Below are 6660 nucleotides of genomic sequence, written 5' to 3'. Positions count from 1 at the left end.
TTTATTTCTTCCTTCCCGTGTCATTCATTCCTTGGCCCTTTCCCTTCAGAAAAATAAAATAAAGTTCTAAGGAAGAAAAACTCAGAAACCCCTAAACCAAGAGCGATGGGTCCCGGTCCCGGCATGGGAGCCTGCCTTTTCCCTTTCCTTGATCTGGAAGCCTTTAAATTGCTTTTAAAGATGGGGGTGGGGGAGGCACTGTGGAGCAGGCTGTAAGCTTGGGTTCTATTGAGATGGGCTTTTAGGGGTAGGAGATGGGCTTTGGGGCAGCCCTCCTAGAAGGGAGAAGGACGGTTGGGATCATTTCTCCGAGATTCAGGGCCAAGAGATCTGGGACAGAAGACGCTAGAGAACGAACTATTCCCAAGTGGAGAAGGGCTTGGGAGAATGAGGAGGGTAATATTGGAGCACGTAGCCCGGACCATTCCTCGGGGTGGGGGGCAGCCCAAAGCACATCTATGTCAATGGATTTTAAAAACTCAATCCCTTCCTCCGAGAAGGACAAAAAAAAAGCAAGCAATTTTGCACAGGTGAAATCGGGTCACATTGAACACCAAAGGGCAGCTTTGAAGGCCGGGGAGGGAAGAGTTGAAATCACAAAAAAGACCGGGGGCAGGAGGAGGGGGCGGCGGGGAGTAGCAGTCTCTTCCCGAGACCTGGTCTTTCAGAGAGTGGGGGGCGGGGTATTGAGAGTTAATTGTATATGACCCTCTGGGCGCTTTTAATAGAAACTGCTGGAGCTTCCTCTTTCTTTTCCCCTCCCTGCCCTCCTCTCTCCCCTCCTCCCCAGTCATTGACCAGAGCAGCAGTGTTGCATTCCCAAAAGTCCTGATTTGGGAGCCATCTTGCTGTACCCTAAGGATTCATCTGTCCTTGAAGAATGTGGTTAGGGCTTCCCCTGTAGAAACCGGGAAAGTGTCTGAAGCTTGGAGTGGGGAGTGGGGGGTGGAGAGGGCTTGTCTGACCAAGGGCTATTTTAAGTTTCCTCAACACCCCCACCCCCCACCCCCATCCCCTTTAAAAGTGTTTTAACTGCTGGAAGTATGCATATCCCAGGCTTCCTGTGTGGCCTGGAAAGGGGGAGGGGCTTCTCTGCTACACAGGCAACCTGATGTGGTATGGAAAGAAACCTGGGTTCTCCTGGTTCTGCCATGAACTCACTAAACAACCATAGAGAAATGAGTGACTTTCCAATCTCTGGGCCTCGGTTTCCTCTTCTGTTAAAAGGGGAGAATGGGTATATTAGATTATCTGTAAGGTCGGTTTCAGCTCTGACATTCTGGCAGTCTCAAGAATCCAGTGCACTCAACTCCAGATAATTTTTCCCTCCCTCCCAGACTTCCTGGGTCCCACCTGACCTAAATTCATTCAGTTCTTCACCCAATGTTGTGTACTTTACTATGTGCCAAGCCCTTTACCAGAAGATACCCAGCCCTCAAGGTCCCTATAATCAATCCAGCACCAAGACACATCAAGATAAAAAAAAAAATTAGAAAGCAGCAGGAGAGATGCTGTAAGACAGCATGGAAATCACTGTCACACTGTAAGGAGAGCTTTAGTTCAGAGGTAGAAAGGGAGCTTAATTTGGAGTCTGGGAACAACTTGCCTATGTCACCTTGGGCACTTAATTTACCTCTCTGGGCCTCCATTTTCTCATCTATAAAATGAGAGGGTTGAACGGGGTGATCTTTAAGGTCATTCCATCTCCAAGTCTATGGTCCTATAACCTGAATTTTAGTCCCAGCTCTAGTATTGTGTTAGCTGTGTATACTTGGGCAAGTGATTTTCCCTTCTCTTTGGGACTTAATTTACCAATCTGTATATTGAGAAGGTTGGACTAGAAGATCTCTTAAATTGCTTCCAGCTCTAAACCCAGTGAACCAAATGCTTCAGACTCTTAGGAAGGGGGAGAATTGTTTTCTCTGGGTTAGGGTGGGCTTCACTGAGAAGGTAGATCTTGAAGGATGGGTAATGCCTAGCCCGTAATAACAACAGCTAACATTTATAGAACATCTTATGGTTTACAAAGTGCTTTTCAAATACTTCATTTTATCCTTACAACTTTGGCAGGTAGGTGTTATTATTATCTTTATTTCTTTTTGGTGAGGCAATTGGGGTTAAGTGACTTGCCCAGGGTCACAGTGTCAAGTGTCCGAGGTCATATTTGAACTCAGGTCCTCCTGAGTCCATGGCTGGTGCTCTATCCACTGTGCCACCTAGCTGCCCCATCCTTATTTCATAGATGAGGAAACTGAGGCCAACATTGGCTAAGTGCCTTGCCCAGGTTCACACAACTAGTATCTGAGGATGGTTTGAACTCGGGACTTTTGGACTCCAAGCACATAGATGTTTAGCAGTAAGCACATATTAACCAAAAGTTTGTTAAGTTTATCAGACTTGGGTAGAGAGAGGAGTCCATTTAGGGCAAGAGAGATGCTGGTAGGCACACGTCAACAAAAGTATGTAGAATTGTCCCTGTCAGATGAGGGCAGGGGAGAAAAGGAATGAGGTGCTCATTTTGGTTGGGATATAACCATATATAGTGGCTTTGGCACTATTCATTGTGATTTTACCTTGTTCGTTTTTTATTTTGGTAATTTAATTTTCTGCTCTCTTTCAAAAAAATCCATTTAGCTGAATATAATAAGCTGAAAGGTAATAGGAGTAAATGCAGAGCCTTATACATGTGTTTGAAAAATTGACTTTACCAAGGTGGTAGTGGAAGGTACAGATAGAAAGCAGTCTGAAAAAGATAAATGGAGTTTTCAGTGACTTGTATATTCAACATAAATTAATAGTGTAACTTAAAAAAAAAATCATCTTGTGCTACATTAAGAGAGGCCTAGCTTCCAGGAATAAGATGGTGGTCCCTCTGCATTCTACCTTGATCAGACCTCATCTGTAATACATCTTTCAATTCTGGACACTCACGTTTTAGGAAGGACATTGATTTCTAGAAAATTCCAGAAAAAGCCAGAATGGTCAAGACCTTTGGAGTCCATGTCATCTAGAAGAACTGTGGCTGATGAGCCTATGGAAGAGAAGACTCAGGGGAGTGGGTATATGATAGTTGTCAATAAGTATTTATTAAGTGCTTACTGTCTGCCAGATGCTGCTTCATGCTGAGGATAACAACCAAAGCAAAAACAAGGTCTCTGCCCTTAAGGTGGTCACATTCTTTTTTTTTCTTTTTGTTTTAGTCTTTTTTTAATAGTATTTTATTTTTTCTAATACATGTAAAGACAAATTTTGACATTAATTTTAAAATTTTTTATTCCAAATTTTCCCCTCCCTCCTTCACTTTCCCTTCTTTAAGATAGTAATTTGATATAAGATATGTGTGTACAATCATGCAAAACACATTTCCATATTCGTCATGTTGTGAAAGAGAAAACAGACCCAAAAAAACTCCCACAGAAAATAAAGTGAAAATAGTATACTTTGATCTGCATTCAGATTCCCATTAATTCTTTCTCTGAATATGAATAGTAATTTTCCTCATGAGACCTTTGGAATTGTCTTGGATCATTGTATGGCTTGTAGTTGATTACTGTCCAATGTTGAGGTTCCTGTGTACAATGTTCCCCTGGTTCTGCTCACTTCACTTTGCATCAGGTCGTGTAAGTCTTTCCAGGTTTTTCTGAAATCTGCCTGCTTGTCATTTCTTATAGCAGGAGGTCATATTCTAATGGGGAACATATATATATATATAGAGAGAGAGAGACAGAGAGAGAACTTTGTGTGTGTGTGTGTGTGTGTGTGTGTGTGTGTGTGTGTGTGTATATATGTATATATATATATATATATACAAGATATATACAACGTAAATTGGAAGTAATCTTCAAAGAAAGACAAGTGGTGAGGGGAGAATAGATAAAGAAAGCAGCTGAGTCTTGGAGGAAGATAGGAAATTGAGGAAGCAGAGGTAAGGAAAGAGGTCTGTCTCTGGATCATAGATAACAAAGAAGTAAAAAAAAAAATAGAAGGCAGTAAGAGACTAGATTGTAAAAAGCTTTAAAAGCCAAACAGAGAATATTTATATTTGAATCTGGAGGTAATAGAACCATTGGAGTTTATTGAATAAGGGGATGACATGGTCAGATCTGTACTTGACAGGTGAGTGGAAGATGGACTGGAGTGGGGATAGACTTGAGGCAGGACAAGAAGACTATTTCAATAGTCAGGAGTACCTGAGTTCAAATCCAGCCTCAGACACTTGACACATACTAGCTGTGTGACCCTGGGCAAGTCACTTAACCCCCATTCCCCCCCTCAAAAAAAAAGAAATAAAAAGGGATGGTTGGACAGAGAGCATTGAGATGACCAGGTTTGGTGGTCAGATAGGATGTGAATCCAGGAGGAATTTACCACTTATGAAAGCACTGTATTTCACTTTCAGATAGCTCTAGTAAGAAGTTTCTTCTGAAATCAATCTTAAATTTTCCTCTTTGTAACTTCTACAGATGCCTCCTAGTTCTTCTCAAAGTCTTGTCATTTCTACTTTTGAAACATCTCTCACCCATGTTCCCTTCTCTCCTCAGGTACTCCTAAATCCAGAGCTGGTGCTTTATCCACTGTACCACCTACCTGCCCCTCCTTTTTATTTCTTGATGGGGAACAATGATCAAATCAACACTACCATAATTCCTGTGACTACACCCATTATCTCTATGCCTTCTCCAAACAAGGTCATACACTTTACCAGAGTATAGAGTCAGTTGTGGAATAGTGGTTAAGAGAAATGGCCTTGAGACTAGGAAGACCTGCTTTCAAGCTTTCCCTTGGGGTAAAATATATATGTATGTGTATATATATTTAAGTGAGTATATAAGTATATACATATACACACATAGCAAGCTCACACATACTAGTTATATGACCCTGAGCAAATCACTTAACTCAGAGCTCTAGGCATTTTTCTGTTAACCTGGAAATTAAGGAAACAATCAATATAGGAGAAATAAGGTCTTTAATCTGGGTAGAGGCTCCTGGTATCTCAAAGCTCGGAGGCTAGGAAGGAATACCCAAAGATGGGAAACAAGGACAGGGTTTTTATGAGGTAAGGGAACAGAGGGAGCTATGAAACTACCCTTGGGAAAGGTAAGTTTCTCACAGAAACTAATGTAAATGAATCTTTTTACCTAATAACCTAAAGTCCAGGGAGTAAGGTGGGGAACATTGGTAGGGGAGAAGTTGCTTGGGGGAACGTCCATAAGTCCATCAAGAGTCTGGAAATGACAGAGACAGTCAGCCCCAGGCAATTCATTTGTCTGGGAAACAGGGGACTGGGTAGGGAATCAGTTCTCAGTAAATTTTGTAGTTCTCACTTCTTAAGACTGTAGAACTAGCTATGTGATCCTGGGCAAGTCACTTAACCCCAACTGCCTCACCAAAAAAAAAAAAAAAAAGACCATGTACAATGTTCTCCTGGTTCTGCTCACTTAACTTTGCATCAGTTCATGTAAGTCTTTCCAGGTTTTTCTCAAATCTACCTGCTTGCAGATTGCAGAGAGGGTGCCCATTTTCAGTGGTAGAGGGAATTTCCTTACCTGAAGTTCTCTATAGTAATGAAATCACAAGGCCAATCTCTAAACTTATTACCACATGAGTTTCTTTTTCCACCTTTGGCCTAGTGACCTTTTTGCCCTGGAGATGCCTCCACCCCCTTTTCTCATAGATGAGCTCCTGCCCAGAACCAACTACAGCTCACTTCTCTTCCAGCTGCACTGCTGAGTCTCCTGACTTCCACCTCCAACCTAGCATATCTAGGATGGCAAACTGACCAGACAGGGTAGCAGCAACCTCATGTCCTTTGAATCAGGTCATGTGTGCATGTTTCTATCTGTGAATGTGCACAAGCTGTTTGACACTTTCTGATTCTCCAAAATTTTAGCAACTGTATAGTATAGAGGAATCACATCAGTCAGCAAAATCAAATTTTAAATCAATCAACTATCTGGAACTCTCAATGAACTGGACTTCCTTCTTTTCCCTCCTTCTCTAGCTCCATTTTCCTCCTTCCTTCTTTCAAGCCCTCTTTGTCTTTGCCAGTAGGGACTGTCTTACTTTTTCTGTTTGTATCTGCAAGAACTTAGCACATAGGACTTAATAAATGCTTCATTCATTCCTCCCTTTAGCTTTTTCTTCAGACCTTTCCTTTTTTCCTCTTCTCTTCTATCCCTTGTTTTTCCCTTTTCCCCCCTCTCTTCCTCTTTATCATTTTCTTCTTTCCCTCTTTTGTCCTCTTTTATCCTCCCCATTTCTCTATCTTTAGTGACACTGATCTTCCAGCAATTCCACGAACAAGACACTTCCATCTCTGGCTCTGGGCATGTTCTCTGGCTGTCCCTCATGCTTAAAATTCTCTCCCAACTACTTCCTTTAAGTCCCAACTAAAATCCCACCTTCCACAGGAAACCTCCACCCCTTTTTAATACTAGTGCCTTCCCTGTATTAATTATCTCCTATTTATCCTGTATATAGATTACTTTGTATATGTCTGTTTGCATGTTGGCCCCTCCATTTGATTGTAAGCTTCTTGAGGTCATGGACTGTCTTTTGCCTCTTTTTTACACCTCTAGAGCTGAGCACAGTGCCAGGCACATGTTTATTGATATTATTATTATTATTAAATTTTTTTTTGCAGGGCAATGAGGGTTA

The sequence above is a fragment of the Dromiciops gliroides genome, chromosome 4, assembly GCF_019393635.1.
Source record: "Dromiciops gliroides isolate mDroGli1 chromosome 4, mDroGli1.pri, whole genome shotgun sequence".
Taxonomy (NCBI): domain Eukaryota; kingdom Metazoa; phylum Chordata; class Mammalia; order Microbiotheria; family Microbiotheriidae; genus Dromiciops; species Dromiciops gliroides.
The sequence above is the reverse complement of the archived record's forward strand: the minus strand, read 5'-3'. Positions refer to the sequence as shown.